At 43.5% G+C, this 18,276-nt stretch overlaps 1 long non-coding RNA gene across 1 annotated transcript; it reads right to left on the bottom strand.

The window, feature by feature from the left end:
* On the bottom strand, window positions 1-14,637 carry LOC138266568 (uncharacterized). The gene is made up of 3 exons (XR_011199550.1): window positions 14,564-14,637; window positions 1,116-1,219; window positions 1-158 (listed from the first exon to the last, which is right to left on the bottom strand). It is a non-coding gene; the product is annotated as an uncharacterized lncRNA (long non-coding RNA).
* Between the last annotated feature and the right edge of the window lie 3,639 nt (window positions 14,638-18,276).

Here is an 18,276-nt window from a genome sequence, read left to right on the forward strand (position 1 = left end):
TCTTCTCTAGGAGATCATCTCTCTCTTTGGCAGTTTTGGTGAGATCCTCTTGGAGGTGGTAAATGGTTGATTCCATCGTCTTGTTCCTCATAGTCATCTTTCTCTCGGCGAGACCTTGCTTCTCAACACACTTTGTGTGCTCTGCTTGAAGGGAGGTCCTGTTTGTGCATAGAGGAGATTCTGGTGTCTTGGTGATAAAGGATGGAGTAAGGAAACAAGAATGTAGAAAGGGGATGGGGTCTGGCATGTAGATGATTCTAGATGAATTAATGTGGTGGAAACTGGCACCCTTGTCACTGATATTAAAAGGGTACATGGTGTGGAACCTTGGTAGTGGAGGATGGGTGTAGAGTGCATTACCTGGAACATTGGCAGTGAAGGATAGGGGAAGGAGATTGAAGGTATGCAGTGACGAGAGGGAGGTGGGTTTAAAGACTGACGTAGTCATTGAAGATTTTGACCAGTTTAAATAAAGAAAAGACTACCATTTGGGAAGCAGAAGACTAGAACAACAGCACCTGGGTAATAAAAGAATGGCTTGCATGAACTGCATGTGGACAGCAGGAGATATAGAAAGGTGACAATAAATGTCAAATGGAGTATGAAAGAAGGAAAATGGGCATATAGGCAGTGAAAGACGGAAAGAACTACTTGGCACCAGGCAGCAAAGGAGAAAAAGAAAACAGTGTTGGCTACATGGCCAGTGAAGTATGAAAAGAAAGGAAAATAATATGTTGATGGGCAAAGGCATAGGGGCAAAAGGAACAAGGATTGTATTGTGTGCATAAAGACATGTGAGAATGGCACAGGTGCACAAAAATGGACATCCAATATTAAAAAGTGGAGATGGATAGGTGATTGGAAGATACAGGATTAAGGAACTGATACATATCCCATGAAATGCTAAATGGTAGAAAGACAACTCAATGCAAAAGGTTACAAGGACTGGACAATGCGGCTTACTGAGGGACTACACACACTGGCACATAGGTAGATAAAGATGCTTCAGAGGATGAGGAATGAGATGTGGACAGTGAAGGATTTGTGAAGAGGTTCAGAGAAAAGACCATGGGGTGTTACTGAACTAAATAATACATACAAGCCCCTTGACTCACAATGATTGTTCCAGTGTGTCCCTTGAGCTCTTGACAGCTTTTAGCTCCTCTTCCAAAAGAGTGTTCTTTTTGTTAAGCTTTTCAGCCATCTTTTCCTGCTCGGCCTGTGGCGGTAGGGGGAAGCAACAGTCAGAAGAAGGTGAACACCAGGATCCATGGCTTGATGTGTAGACAACAGGCTTAGAAGCGGGTGAGCAACAGTAGAGTACATAATATTAAGATAGATGGGAACACATGTAAAGGATTTACATATGTCCTTCTTTGTGCCAGTACCAGATTCCTAGACACTGCTATGCCTCAACCAAAGGTTTATGTTTGGAGACTAATAATTACAATATGAGAGATAAGGTCCTGTCTCCGGACAAGTTAAAAAAAACAATTGCTATGCTATCAGTGACATTTTAAAGAAAAGAATGCACTTTTTGCAGTCTTGCTACAGACAGCTTAGATGTCAGTCGCAGACATCAAAGTAATATATTCTGATATGTTTATATGTTTCCTAGAGTGGACTGTATGTTTACTTTGGATTGAATGGCTTTGTCTGTTTAGCTTTTCTGCCCCTTAGGGGCAGTTCCTCCTTAAGAGCGGAGGAGCATTGCCCTTCCTGCTGCGAGCAGAGCAGGGAAACACAAATAAATGAAATGCCATAATAATGCCATTTTATTTTGCCCCCAGAGCGTTCTATGTACAGCGTGAGCATGGGTGCATGGGGTGGGGCTGAATTCTGCAATTGCAGGATGACTGCTGCCCCTTTCAGTACGCATGTTGGGTTGGCTAGCTGTCTAGCTACGGCCAGCCCAACATGACCACTGTAGACCCAGCAATCCAAGGGCTGTGTTGGATTGATTGATGGCACAGACCCCCAGCCTCAAAATGAGTGTTGGGTTAGCCTGCTCCCAGCCATCCCGAAGCTGTTTTTGTGTTGGATTTCCGTTTCACTAAACAGGAAGGAAGTCCTTCCATTCCAGCTTGTGGACCGGGGGAGAAGTGCTGCACCGGAGGAAGAGGAGTTGGGGAGGGATGGGGAGACGCAAATATGGTGAGTTTGGCGCCATCAGGCCCCGATATATATTGGTACTGCAGGCTGCCACTGGATTGATAGGTTTGCTCTCACCTTTGGAGCTTTACGGTTTCACTTTTGTTTTTGGTTGGTTGAGTGTGTTCTTTCACTTCTGAAGTCGGAGAACTATTTTTAAAATTCAAATGTCCTTTGTGTTTTCTCGCTCTTTCGCAGTGTACGCCCGACTCCTTTCTATCTCTGCTCTCAATGGAGCGCATGCTTTGGCTCTTTCTCTTGCTCCCCACACCTCCGTCTCTCTGTACATCCCCTGTCTTCTTTAGTTATTCCTTGGCAGCAATCACTGCTGTGATGTGGTGTCACACTCTTCCTCCCCTGCCTCTCTTTCTCCCCCCACCTTCCAAGGTCCTCACAGACAAAGTCAAAAGCCGTCCATTTTTAAGTGTATTTTTTATTTTTCTAAGATGTCCGCACATTGCCTTACACAACGTGGCAGTCATCTGGGAAGGACAGAAACACACATCCAGGGTGGCTGGATAATATTTTCTATATCTTGAAGGTACTTTTGATGATGTCTACCATGTTGCATCTACACTTGTAGCTTCATTTTGGGGATGGATTTTTTTTAAATTTACAAAATGGTTACCATGTTGAGTGGCACAGCATTGAGTGCTTGCAATGTTGTGGCCGCCTTGGCATTATAAAACACATAACATCCCGAAATGACAGAAATGAAATTTTCTATAATTCCAAGATAGCTGGGATAAAACCCAAAAAAGATCTAGACATAGGCCTTGATTCTGAGTTTGTGGGAATCAATATGCAATTTTTTGTACTTCATAAATGATGAAACCCCAGAGTATGTTATTTAGACATAAATTGGGTATTCTGAGTTTTTGTGGAAAAATGTGGATTTTAGTGCTTGTGGCACGTTAAATACTGTACACTATTTGAAGTACCCAGTGATTACTAGGTGTGTTAACTAACACTCAACTCTGAAGGCCCCTGCACAAACAAGAATTTGGAGAGAGGTCAGAAAATACCATCCCACTCCTCATCAGGCCCTTAGAAAAATAGAAAATACACTTTCAAGTTGACTTTCCAATATTTATTACTTTGCCAGTGCTGGCTCAATTTATCAAAAATGGCAAAGCCCATAGTGATAAAGAACAAGGATTGGTAAATGACACTAATTGGCGTTGCCAATGCTTGTTTGATTATGTTATTATTATTCCAGTTCCAGGTGAGGGCATAGTATCCCTTCCAATGAACAGGTGAGGAAATATGTGACAAATAGAGCACTTGAAGGTGTTTTTGTCCAGAACAATGAAAGCAAATTAGTTGAACTTCAACATCAAATCTAGCTTGATAGACAAACATATTTGTGACCAGTACATATCAGTGTCACCTCTCCATTGATGGCCCATGAAAATGTTCCAGTCCCCAAAACCATTGCCAATACTCTCTAATAGCAAATTTTATTAGTGCGAAAGTGTGTTCCATATCAGTACATAACGCCGAAATGCTTCCCCATCAACCCATAAGGGAACAAATATTAATGTGCCCGCGCACACATACACACACACACACACATATAAATATGCGTGTACACGTATTCCTTAAATTGTTCAACTTTGGTTAGCTGAACAACCTATCTCAAGGCAACGTCATAAAACAAAATAAATTGATGGACGGAGTGTTGAAACTTTTCAAACACTCACCCCCAGTCACATATCTGGGTTTAATCTATCGTTATTTTGCTTGCCACGTCACCCCAGTTTGGACCCAGCCATATGCAAATCAGTCTTGACCCTGGTTCCCCATGGGAACAATCCAGCCTGAACTGCCAGGCTAGATCCTCCCTGGACTGGAACCAAGCATCATGGGACCTGTTTCAGGGTATCACCCATCATCAACCATCCTAGCTTGAACTCAGTGGTGCAACGAGCAAGGGACCCACATCTGGGCTTCCCCTTCCAACCCGCCTCTCCCCCAGTGATGTCGGATGATGTCAGCGTGCGATTGCGTGCTGACCTCATCAGGGGTCACCTCCTATCGAGTTGGAAGCAGTGCTTTAAGCACGACCTAGGAGAAACAGAAGATTTCTCCTCGGTACGGGGGCAGGGGAGGCAGAGAGGCATGAAAAGGGAAGGAAAGACTTTTCCTTCCCTTTTCATGTCTCTGAGCATTCCTGCAGCACGATCACATAGCGATTGTGCTACAAGAATGCCACTAGACAACAGGGGTTTGTTCATTATTTTTAAATTGTCATGACCCCTTTGTCAAGGGTCGCTCTCCAAGGGGAGGTGCATTTCATCTAAGGCCATTTCTGCCCCCCCCCCCGGGGGGCAGATCGGCCTATATAATTAGACCGATTTGCCATCAGGGGGGCAGAAGCCATTAGACACTTGGGATGTTTTTTTTAAATTATTTATATTGATAAGGGGAGCGACCCCTTAGGCAAGGGTCGCTCCCCGGGGGCAATTTTTTTATTTGGCTTTTTCTGCCTATATTAATTGCGCTGATGAAGCCACTAGACACCAGCGATTTGTTTTTTGTTTTCATTGATAAGGGGTGCGACCCCTTAGGCAAGGGTTGCTCCCCTGGTGGCGCAAATTGTTTTTAGGCCAGTTCTGCTCCCCTTGGAGGCTGATTGGCCTATTTTTAGGAGGCCAATCTGCACCCAAGGTGGGCAGAAACCATTAGACACCAGGGATTTTTTTTGTGTCAATTTCACGCGAGCAGAGCATCCCCTAAGGCAAGGGTCGCTCCCCTGGGGAGCAAATATATTTTAGGCCATTTCTGCCCACCTTGGGGCAGATCAGCTTATTTTAATTAGGCCTATCTGCCCCCAAGGGGCGCAGAAACCACTAGTCTCCAAGGATTTGTTATTTTTTACAGTTGGGGGCGACCCCTTAAGCAAGGGTCACTCCGATGGGGTGGCAAATGTATTTTAGGCCATTTCTGCCCACCTTGGGGCAGATCAGCCTATTTTTCTTAGGCCAATCTTCCCCCAAGCCGGGCAGAAACCACTAGACACTAGGGATTTTTCTTTTGTGCCAATTTCACGAAAGGAGAGTGACCACTTAGACAAGGGTTGCTCCCTTGGGGGGAAAATTATTCTAGGCCTTTTCTGCTCCCCTTGGGGGCAGATTGGCCCATTTTTGTAAGGCTCATCTGCCTTCCAGGGGGGCAGAAAGCCCACCAGACACCAGGGAATAATTGTTTTTCAAAAAAAGAGGATGGGGGTATGGCCATATCCCCACCCCAATAAATGGGGAGAAAGTTGTTCTGCCCACCGGTGGGTAGATGGGTCAATTACCCCCGATCCACTGCCCCGAGAGGGGGGGCAGAAAGCATACTAGATGCCAGGGAATTTAAAAAAAAAATAGTTGGGTGGTGGCTACCAATCAGTATGGGCATGGTTATGCCCCAAGCCCACCTAAAGGGGATAACAGTCTTTCAGCTCTCCTCCCGCACACTAAAAGGTCTCATCCCAACGGCAAGCAAGAGGACATTTGATTATTTTGGGTTTTGGTTTTACATTTTGGCTGTGAGAGCTTGTCTAAATCTTAAATTCATTCCACTTGGAATGGTGAGAGCTGCACTTTTTGGACTCTGGGGGCTGCCATCTAGACAAATCTCCGAGACCTAGACACATCTGAAAACTAAACATCTGGGTGAGTCCAGGGGGATGTGCTTCATATGGACTCCACACCATTTTCCTACCCAAAATGCCCTGCAAACCTCCCACATTGCTTGAAATCACACATTTTCCCCACATTTGTGTGATGGAACCTTCCGGAATCTGCCAGAATCAACAAAATTCCTACCAACCAGCATTGTCGCATCTATACCGATAAAAATTCTGACCCACTTGTCGGCCTAAAAACATTTTTTTCCCTTTTGGACCCTCTTTAGTTTGCCCTCATTTTCAACATGTTTTTGGCTCTTCCCTGCCACAGGCACTTGGCCCACCTAAACAAGTAAGGTATCATTTTTATCGAGAGACTGAGGGGAATGTTGGGTGGTAGGAAATTTGTGCTGGTATGATGATCCCACACTGAAATGTAGGAAAAATTTGATTTTTTAGCTAAATTTGAGGTTTGCCGAGGATTCTGGGTAAGAAAACACTGGGGGATCCATTCCAGTAACACCCCTCTGAACTCCCTTGGGTGTTTAGTTTTCAGAAATGTCTGGGTTTGGGAGGTTTCCCTAGATGGCTGCTGAGCCCAGGACCAAAAACGCAGGTGTTCCCCCCCCCCCCTCCTCAAAAACAGGTAGTTTTGTATTTGATAATTTTGATGTGTCCACGTAGTGTTTTGGGGGCATTTCCTGTTGCGGGCACTAAGCCTACCCACACAAGTGAGGTACCATTTTTATTGGGAGACTTGGGGGAATGCTGCGTGGAAGAACATTTGTGGCTCCTCTCAGATTCCAGAACTTTCTATCAATGAAATGTGAGGAAAAAGTGTTTTTTTGGCCAACGTTTGAAGTTTGCTAAGGTTTCTGGGTAACAGAACCTGGTGAGAGACCAACAAGTTACCCCATCCTGGATTCCCCTAGGTGTCTAGCTTTCATAAATTCACAGATTTGGTAGGATTCCCTAGGTGCCGGCTGAGCTAGAGGCCAAAATCCACAGCTAGGCATTTACCAAAAAACACGTCAGATTTCAATGTAAAAATGTGATGTGTCCATGTTGTGTTTCCTTCAGGGACATTAGGCCTACTCACATTTATATTGGGAGACTTGGGAGAACACAGAATAGCAGAACAAGTGTTATTGCCCCTTATCTTTCGCTACATTTTTTCCTTCCAAATGTAGGACAGTGAGTGAAAGAAATGTCTATTTGAGAAATGCCCTGTAATTCACATGCTAGTATGGGCACCCTGGAATTCAGAGATGTGCGAAGAACCACTGCTTCTCAACACCTTATCTTGTGCCCATTTTGGAAATACAAAGGTTTCCTTGATACCTATTTTTCACTCTTTATATTTCACCAAATGAATTGCTGTAAATTCGGTATAGAGTGAAAACCCGTTGCAAGGTGCAGCTCCTTTATTGGCTCTGGGAGCCTAGAGTTCTTGATAAACCTACAAGTCCTATAAATCCCCGCAACCAGAAGAGTCAGGCAGACGTAACAGTATATTGCTTTTGAAAATCTGAAAATCTGACATTTCAGGAAAAAGTTACAGAGTCAAGCGTGGAGAAAAATGGCCGTTTTTTTTCACCTCAAATTCAATATTTTTTTATTTGAGCTGTTATTTTCTGTAGGAAAACCTTGTAAGATCTACACAAATGACACCTTGCTGAATTTAGAATGTCCTCTACTTTTTGGAAATGTTTAGCTGTCCGAGATCCATCACTGGTTTCACACCCATTTCTGTCACTGACTGGAAGGAGGATAAAAGCACAAAAAATAGTAAAAATGGGGTATGTCCCACTAAAATGCCAAAATTGTGTTGAAAATGTGGTTTTCTGATTCAAGTCTGCCTGTTCCTGAAAGCTGGGAAAAAACCACGAGCCTTCTTCTGCAGCCCTTTTTTCCATTTTTTTTAAACAAACTGTTAGCAAAATTTTGGCCAATTTTGGCTAATTCTTGATCTCCTCCAGGGGAACCCACAAACTCTGTCTACCTCTATAATCCCTAGGATGTTGGAAAAAAGGGACGCAAATTTGGCGCGGGTAGCTTATGTGGACAAAAAGTTATGAGGGCCTAAGCGTGAACTGCCCCAAACAGCCAAAAAAGGTCTGGTACCTGAGGGGGGAAAAGAACTGGTAGTGAAGGGGTTAAGTAGGTTGCTACTTATACTGTGAATATACTATTGACATCAAGGTTTGTCATCTCCGAGTGCTCCACGCTCTAAGATCCTCATATGAATTTTACATTTTTTATAAAAAATTAAAAAGAATAATTAAAGGAATTCCTCATTATTTTTTAAAGTTTCGATACAAGTTGTTGCTTCATTTGAATGTCAAAAGTTTTTCAATTAGACTTTAATATTGACAACTGATACGTTTCGGAGGACAACAAAGGAACTCCTTTATAAGGATCTGCCCTTGGACAAACTTTTTTAAGGCACAATGTTAACTTACATATTCAAAAATATTACCAGAAAGAATCTCTAAAAATTTCTACCAACATTTATTACACACCGAACATATGAATACATCTCGTACACTTTCATTACTCGTTAGAGTTCCACTATTTCAAAGATATCCTAAAACTTGAGTTACAAATGTCTCAAAAATCGTAATTGTCAGACTGTTCGCATTGACAACTGATCCAGAAACAGACATATATTTATATTTTTACAACACACCTTAGCATCTCAAATAAGTTTTCCATCTGTCCTCTGTCCACATAACGCTGTGAGTTCAAAAGGTGAATTATCACCCCCTCCTACTAGTGTTGAGTCCCCAGATTTTCTAAATTAATTTATTTATGACTTTCGGTTTAGTCTTTCATTTTATCTTACTGTTTATCAACAGTCTGTGCAGTACTGAAAACTGTATATTTTTTAAAGCTACCTTTCACCTATAAACAGAAAACTGCAACACAACTTTGCACCACAGAGATCTGGCGTCACACAACCATCCTACTACGTGCTGTTACGTGCAGGTAGTGTTTTTAACATGGTGTTGTTATTTAAATATCATTAAAATCATGCATTCTAACTGAGTTATACTTTCAAACATTTAAATGACACCCTCAGCTTCAAATAGATCTACATATACCTAGTTTGCATACTTTGTATGAAAGCTACCAAAATATTGTGTCAACAATATTGTCGAACAGAATATCATGAAAACAAGCATTGGCAAAGCCAATAGGTCTCTCCTATTGGAGAGCTATTGACTTTGTCAATTTGCTTTAGCCATGTTGTACAGCAGCAGGGGTCCTGGGCAGCAATGCTGAAAGTAAAAAAAGAAAAGCAATATGACATACCTAGCACTGAAGGCAGTGACCCGTTAATTAGTATGGAATTATTCTCTGCCTTCATAAAAAAAAAAAAATATTAATTACCCTACATCCGAGCTTAAGTTTGCCGTGATGGCCACGCATAAAGATAGCAAAAAAAAGGCCACGCAGAGAAGTGAGAGAAGAGCTGTCTGCATCTTTGTAGCATCTTGAACCGTGTTGGTGTGATTTTTGGGTGTTTTTTTGTGGTGGAACAGGAGGGGGCAAACAACTAATGGATCGGGGTTGAGGTGGACGGGACAAGGAACTAAGGCCCATATTAATACTTTTTGAGTGCCGCATTTGCGCCACTTTTTGATGCAAAAACGACGGCAACTTACAAATACAATTGTATTTTGCAAGTTAGCGCCATTTTTGCGTTAAAAAAGTATGCAAATGCAACGCAAAAAAATTATAAATATGGGCGTAAGTGGGAGGAATCAATCAATCAATCATATTTATACAGCGCGCTACTCACCCGTGAGGGTCTCAAGGCACTGGGGTAGGGGGTCACTGCTGCTCGAAGAGCCAGGTCTTGAGCTGCCTCTCCGGAAGGCGAGGTGGTCCTGAGGTGGGCGGGGAGGGAATTCCACGTCTGGGCCTCCAGGTAGGAGAAGGATTTCTCACCTGCAGTGGTTCGGCGGATGCGAGAGACGGCGGCGAGAGCGAGGCTGGTGGATCGAAGTTGACAGGTGGGCGTGTAGAAGGTGAGGCGACGGTTGAGGTATTCGGGGCCCTTGTTGTGGAGGACTTTGTGTGCGTGGGTGAGGAGCCTGGAGGTGATCCTTTTGTTGACGGGTAGCCAGTGCAGGTGTCTCAGGTGGGCGGAGATGTGGCTGTGGCGGGGTACGTCGAGGATGAGGTGTGCAGAGGCGTTTTGTATTCGCTGAAGACGTTTCTGAAGTTTTGCGGTGATTCCTGCGTATAGGGTGTTTCCGTAGTCCAGGCAGCTTGTGACGAGGGCGTGGGTCACAGTTTTTCTGGTGCCGGCGGGGATCCAGCGGAAGATCTTTCAGAGCATGCGGAGTGTGAGGAAGCAAGAAGACGAGACGGCGTTGACTTGCTTGGTCATGGTGAGAAGGAGGTCCAGGATGAATTTGAGGTTGCGTGCGTGGTCTGAGGGGGTCGGTGCGGTGCCCAGGGCCGTGGGCCACCAGGAATCATCCCAGGCGGACGGGGAGTTTCCGAGGATAAGGACTTCCGTTTTGTCTGAGTTCAGCTTCAGGCGGAGGAGTTTCATCCATTCTGCAACGTCTTTCATTTCATCCTGCAGGTTGGGTTTGGCGGTGGCTGGGTTTTTGGTGAGGGAGAGTATCAGATGGGTGTCGTCGGCGTAGGAGATGATGTTGATGTTGTGTTTGCGTGCGATGTCGGCGAGGGGGCTCATGTAGACATTGAAGAGAGTAGGGCTGAGCGAGGAGCCCTGTGGGATGCCGCAGATGATCTCGGTGGGATCCGAGCGGAAAGGTGGGAGGTAGACTCTTTGGGAGCGGTCAGAGAGAAAAGAGGCGATCCAGTCCAGGGCCTGTCCTTGGATACCGGTGGAGTGGAGGCGGGTTATTAGGGTGCAGTGGCAGAAGGTGTCGAAGGCAGCCGAGAGGTTGAGGAGGATGAGGGCGGCTGTTTCTCCGTTGTCCAGCAGGGTTCGGATGTCGTCGGTGACTGCGATGAGGGCGGTTTCTGTGCTATGGTTGGCCCGAAATCCGGATTGGGAGGGTTCGAGCAGGTTGTCTTCGTGGAAGTTTGTCAGTTGTTTGTTGACGGCCTTCTAGATGACTTTGGCCGGGAAGGGGAGGAGCGAGATGGGGCGGAAGTTCTTCAGGTCGCTTGGGGTCCGCCGTGGGTTTTTTCAGGAGAGCGTTGACTTCCGCGTGTTTCCAGCTCTCGGGGAAGGTGGCGGAAGCAAACAAGCTGTTGATGATGGTCTGGAGATAGGGGGCGATGCTGGTGTTGGCTTTGTTGAAGATGTAATGTGGGCAAGAGTCCGAGGGGGCACCGGAGTGGATGGTGTTCATGGTAGTTTTGGTCTCCTCGGCGCTGATGGGTGTCCAGGCGTTGAGTGTGACGGCTGGAGCTGTGGGTTCCGTGGTGGTCAGTGGGATCTGTGGACCGAAGCTGTCATGTAGGTCGGTGATCTTTCGATGGAAAAAGGTAGCGAGGGAGTTGCAGAGTTCTTGTGAGGGCGTGATGGAGTTGGAGCTGGCGTTGGGATTGGAGAGCTCTTTGACGATGTTGAAGAGTTCTTTGCTGTTGTGGGTGTTCTTGTCCAGTCTTTCTTTGAAGGATGCTCTTTTGGTGGCGTGGATCAGCTGGTAGTGTTCGCGGGTGGTGATTTTGAGGGCTGACATGTTTTCTGCGGTGTGATCTTTGCACCAGGTTTTCTCGAGGGTACGGCAGGTTTTCTTGGATTCTTTGAGGGCGTCTGTGAACCATTGAGGTTTCCTGGTGTTGGTCTGTCTTGGGAGGCGTCTGAGGGGGGCGAGGTTGTCAGCGCAGTTGGTGATCCACTGTGTGAGGCTGAGGGCTGCGTTGTTGGAGGTGATGGTAGGTTGGTTGTGGTTGAGAGTGGAGAGTAGCTGTTCTGTGGAGATTTTGTTCCAAGGTCTGTGTGAGATAGGTTGTGTGCGAAGGTGGAGAGTCTTGCATCTGAAAGTGAACTGGACACATCTGTGGTCGGTCCAGTGTATTTCGGAGGAGTGGCTGAATGATACGTGGTTGCTGGCGGAGAAGATGGGGTCGAGCGTGTGTCCAGCGATGTGGGTGGGGGTGTTCACCTGTTGCTTGAGGCCGAGGTTGGCGAGGTTGTCAAGCAGGGTGGTGGTGTTGGTGTTGTTGTTCTGCTCCAGGTGGAAGTTCAGGTCACCGAGGAGGATGTAGTCTGGCAAGGCTAGGGCGTGCGGGGAGATGAAGTCTGTGATGGATTCGCTGAAAAGGGCACGTGGGCCAGGGAGCCTGTAGACGAGAGTTCCTCTGAGGGTGGTCCTGGGGTCGGTGTGGATCTAGAAGTGCATGTGTTCGGCGGCGAGGGGGGTGTCTTCGGTGGAGGTAGTGACATTGTTGGAGCGCTTGTAAATGATGGCGATTTCTCCTCCGACTTGGTTGGTGCGGTCTTCTTTCCTGGCGATCTTGTAGCCGTCGGGGATGGCTATGGCGATGTCGGGGGCCAATGAGGCGTTCAACCAGGTCTCAGTGATGAAGGCGACATCCGGTGCGGTACAGTCCAGGTGGTCCCATAGTTCAATGGCGTGCTTGTGGACGGAGCGTGCGTTGATGAGGATGCACTTGAGGTGGTTGTTGGCGCGTGGGCTGGTGGATGGGGTGCAGTCGCGGTGGAAGGTATGCTTGCAGGTTTGACACGCGAGGGGTCCAAGAGTGCGAATTTTATACCCTTTTAACTTTGACCGATTTATACAAGATGCTTAGAGCTAATCTTGGTTCTCTGTTTGCCCAAATAAATGTTGAAATAATCCTTTGATTTCTTTAAACTTTAAAAAAATGAATATGTAAAAACATGGTAGTTTGAAATATAAAAAATGAAATATCTATAACACAGACGTGAATCAATGCCATTCTTCTCATAACAGGCAAAGGCAGGTGATTCCATGTTATAAATAGGGACTTGATTTTATCCATTAGTAGTAGATTGTTTAATGCATAAAAATCATCTAATTCACAGTTGTGTATTTGCCTAAAAATCTCTTAGGTGTGATTCAGAAGTGGATGCAATTCTGAAAGTGTCTTTTATGCAGTTATATAACAAGATTTCCCTTTTCAGCTTATTGATCCTATATCCCCACAGTTGCTGAAGTTGATAAAACTTACTAAAAACCCTTTGTTGAATCTCCACACCAGGTTTTCAAAAAAGTGCAACATCATCTGCGCATAACTTAATTTTAGTCATCTCATAGGTTGGTGCCTTGATTATCAATCTTCTCTTATGGCAATAGCAAGTGGATCAGTACATAAAAACTAAATCCTAACTATAACTACCTAGTGGCGTTCACCACTATGTAATTATTTATATATATATATATATATATATATATATATATATATATACACATACACTATTAACAACGATTTGTGCAAAAGGTTGGGAAGGCAAAGAAAAATACCACTGAGATACTTGGTGAATGCATCATTCCGCAAGCCAGAGGGGTAGGCATTGCCTCTGATAAAAGACAGGAGCCTATCATTCATCACATCTCTGTGAAATCCCATCATGTTGCAGGTTCAGTGGTCAATTAACCCCTTTACAAGTGCATTTGTTATGCAGGCACTGTCCAGAAATCTTCAGAACTGCCCTTTTATAAGATATTTGTAACATCAGTAACTTCCCTGACCTCAAGAAGATAACAAATGCAAAGCAACTGTAGGTATGATTGTTCCTCTGATAATTTTAGTCCTCTGATATCATTGAGGGTATTCAGTGCTTTAGAAACACCAAATGGGATGGAAGATGAAACTGTGTAAAGAGCTCAGTTAAGGAGTGGACTAGGAAAGTTTAATTGATGACGGCAGTGACAGGATTTCTAATTGGACCATATTCAAACCACCAAGCCTTGTATTCAGATGTTTTAAGAAGATACTACTTTCATCTCTCCGAGGTCTTTGAATGGCACATACAACATTCACTCTGTGGAGGTAAATCTCTGAACATTACTGAAATTAAAAATGGTAAGAGAGTCTGAAGAGTCCATCTAGCCCAAATTTAAGAAAAGTGGTGCTGTATCCAATGCTGCACCACTTTTCTTGGCACCCTAGTGCCCCCTACCGCCACCATGTCTGCACCCTATTCAATATACAGCGCACTATGGCACAGGGTAGGGGCAATAGCATCAACATTTTGACACTATTGATGTACCTTGCAGGATTAGTGCCAAAATGTCGGTGCTTATCCTGCAAAGTACATTGGGGCCCATTGAAAATAATGGTATGCCCCATTTGAACACCTGCTCTGTGCAGGCATTAAAAATAGCCGCTAAAGATGGCGCAGTGGAATCTCTGAGATTCCACTGTGCCATTTTTGCTGTTCCCCTAAATGAGGGACCCCCCTGCATACATTATGCCTGGTGCAGGCATAATGTGGCGCAAGGGGTGACAAAGAGCCTAATGCATGCATTGCGCCACTTTGTAAATATGGCGCTCTGAATTTGAATTAGCGTAATAAAAAATGACGCTAATGTGGCGCAAGGGCCTCTTAAATCTGGGCCTATATATTTTGGAAAACTCTTGGAAAAACTTTCTTCATACCTGGTCATGACCTGCTCTGCTGTTCTATTCTAAAAAGTGCTAAGAATCATTTGTTGACAGTTTTACCATTTGTAGTCATACGTGCCGTTCAGAAGTGCTCAAACTGCTCCCACACTTATAGCCAGTAGTGTTACAAAACCACTAATGAGATTAATCAAAAGTCTACCCATCTTCTTTGCAGTACCTGTACAAGCGCTACCATGCCAGCCAATGTACCTGCTCTTGTTTCAGTGATGCAAGTTGATCTTCAAGATGGCTGTTCTTCTCCTTTTCTGCCTCCAGAGTGGTCCTCGTGGCATTCAAATCAATCTTTAAAGCAAAAGCAGCACTTCAGACAGTATTTGGAAGAACAGACTGGCATATGTCCTTGTGGTTTCCTACCATACACGGAGAATCAATTTCCACCATGTGTACTGGAAGGCTACCGGTTTTGGCAACAAGTTGCAAAGCTTTTCACCTCTAGGACGTCTATCCATTCATGACTGACACTATGGCACAAAGCTTCTCACCTCTACGAATGGGTGTCTCACTAGTTACAAAGGCTTTATACCTCTGGGTTGGATATCTCTGGTGATGGACATTATCAGTGTCATGAATTTATTACTGTGATACCTCACCCCTTGCTTAGAAGTCTGCATAGTCAAGTCAATCGGAAACAGGAAAGATCTTGTCCATGTTGGGGCTGGATTCTCTGGGCCTTTGCACATGACTAGAGAGTCTTCATTTGTAGATTTGAGGAGATTGTTGTGCTAATGAAAAATACATCTAAAGCACCTGATTGTTCAGAGGATAACTACGTGTGCATAACATTTTGGGGTATATTTATTAAGATTTTGTGCTGTATTTGTGTAACAAAAGTAACACACATCTATGCAAAATCTTTTTTAACCTTCCCAGCACAAAACTTATTTTGCACTGGAAATTCACTTAAAAATAACGCAAGGCGGCGCTATGCACTGCTTTGTATTACTTAGCACCAAGTAACCATTCCACGGGTGGTGCATGGGTCTTCCCATGCAACCACACAAGGTTTTTGACGCAAATCCTTATTTACTAAAAAACAAAGTAGACAGGATTTTGCTTCATAAAATAGGACCCATTCCAATTAGGCGCTATCACAGAGAAATCTTTAATTTCTCCTTTCTCCTCTGACTTTGCAAGTGCGCTGCACTGTACAGCACACATACAAAATTGTGGGAAACATTTTAAAGTTAGTCTAAGCATAGTACATGTACTTGAAGGCTATCCTTCCAGTGGAAAACCTATGGTAGACTCACACACAGACACCCTTGCACTATGGTGCAAAGGTGTGTGCGTGGCGCACGGCAGCAAATTTTAACGATGGCACTAGGGAGAGGGGAGGAAGAGTGCTACACTTCCGGAAATATGGCGCTCTCCTGCTCTCTCCTTACACAGCGCAGCAGTTTTGGCTGTTGCACTGTGCTGCCTGACAATTTAGTAAATCTGGGCCATGATGTCTCAGAGGCAAAGAAGCAGGGATGCGTTGGCATCTGCGTTGCATGGTGAACACAATTTGGAAACAAAATGACGGAAAAGGGGCATGGGACTGATACATATGGGAACACACAGGGGGGCTATGGAGGACCACACAGCGCACGCCCCCAGCTAATTGTAGATTATAACGCAATAAGAGAGGTTAATGCTGTCTATAAAGTTGACAGGTTTCTAGGCTGTTCCAGGCAGTATGTTTTTTTTTTTTACTTTGCTGTGTTCCTAAGACATGGTGCAATGGACTGGAGACTACTTTACCCATGCAAATGAGCTAGAGAAAGCAGGAATGGTGTTGGGTGAAGTCACAACTACGATTGTCAGGGAAAAGTGAAAGTGAAATACTGAACTTTAGCTGATAGCAAGGAGCTCAGCATGTCCCTACACTAAAGACATAACACGTAAGGCACGATTTATGCTAATTCAATTTGTATACACATTCAGAGCTTGTGTGATGGACAACACGCTACAAGATGGATGAGAGTAAAACTGGTAGATTTCCATCATTTGGCCATAGAAGTGGGATAGCTATGTTATCTGGCCGCTCCTTGATGTTTGAGCTTTTAGGAGATGAGCGTAGGGAAGGTGAGAGAAATTATCCGCTGGAAGTTCTAGAAGAAGCCAAAATAGTGTCTACTAGGGACTGTGCTGTCCCAAAAAATGGGATTTATAAAATGTATCATTTCATAAAATTGGGCATGCTGATGGCTAAATAAATGATTGTGATGCACTAGAAGGGTGACTATTGTAGGCTACAAACATAAGCAACTAAGTACACAGAGGAAACAGATATGGGAGTTTTTAAAATGGGCTATCGCAGAAAGCAGTATGCAAGACCTGGGGCAAGTGGTGAGTTCTGGATATGTCTCTTGCATATTTTATTCTAAACATTTGACGAAATCACATCATCACAGCAATTCATTTTAATTCACTGCAATGTTCCTTTAAAATATCTAAAACAAATTACAAAGTTCAATAATCATGACCAATAATGTCCTCTAGTTATTTAAATCCCACTTTATTTTTCAAAAGACATTCCCTCATCTTAAATCAGTTTAAAAATATTTCTTAGAATAACCCCATTCAGACCACTGTGCATCTATACAAAGTGTCTCAAAGTATAAAAAATATCCGAAATGAACCCTTTCTTCAGTGCATAATGTGTTTCACATTCCTTTGCTTTCAGCATTTTTATTCTCCACTGATCAACTGTAGATATTAACTTTATTTTCCAACTTTGCAAAGTTATTTTCCTCGCTACCAAAATTACTATATCTATTTTTTTCCTGTGACTAGTCTTTAATCCTGTACCTGGCAAGTAGCCCAGTAAATTTGATAAATCATCTGGAAAATCAGTGTCTAATATAGTCTGACAGTATCACAGTATAGACTTCCAGTATTCAATTAACACTGGCTATCCCCTAATCAAACGTGTTCAGTTACCCTCCACTTTCGTTGAGTATCTAAAGCATTCACTGGTATTTGAGGGTTAATTTTATTTAACAAATCTGGTGTCCTAGCAACCACTTAGTATAAAATTGCATCGAACATAGATTTTCTCCTTTCAAAATGGAAGGATTAAAATTTTTGAATTATTCTCATGGCGGTGGCGAAATCTAACTTTCCAATATTCTACAGATCTGTGTGTACTTGTGTCCATAAGATCCTCCACTATCTCAGATCTTGCTATTATAGCTTTCAGGTCTTTATTCTTAAAACAAATATGAAATTTGAATAAAAGAACACTGGATAGACCTTTTAGCAAACCAAATGTCTGGTTCGACATCTACCTATTTTTCCCCAAGTATTATTATTTAACAAATCCCAAAGATATCTATCACTATTGATTCTCCATCTGTACACTATATTCTTATCTGGAAATGGGTTTTGCTCTAATGAAATGACTTCTGTTCTAATGGACATATTCAAAATTGGAATAGCATAAAATCTGCACACTTGCTCTTTCTTTATTAGCATCCATTGCAATTCTTCATAACAAACTTTCTCACCGACTTGGTCAGGTGCAGAAAATCTAAAATGTTATACCCTTTTAACACTGACCAATTTATACAAAATGCTTAGAGCTAATCTTGGTTCTCTGTTTGGCCAAATAAATGCTGAAATAATCCTTTGATTTCTTTAAACTTTAAAAAAGTTAATGTTAAAACATGGCAGTTTGAAATATAAAAAATGAAATATCAGTAAAATAGACGTGAATCAATGCCATTCTTCTCATAACAGACAAAGGCAGGTGATTCTATGTTATAAATAGGGATTCGATTTTATCCATTAGTAGTAGATTGTTTAATGCATAAAGATCATCTAATTCACAGTTGTTATTTGCCTAAAAATCTCTTAGGTTTGATTCACAAGTGGATGCAATTCTGAGAGTGTCTTTGGTGCAGTTATATAACAAGATT

Source organism: Pleurodeles waltl, chromosome 11, assembly GCF_031143425.1.
Source record: "Pleurodeles waltl isolate 20211129_DDA chromosome 11, aPleWal1.hap1.20221129, whole genome shotgun sequence".
Taxonomy (NCBI): Eukaryota; Metazoa; Chordata; class Amphibia; order Caudata; family Salamandridae; genus Pleurodeles; species Pleurodeles waltl.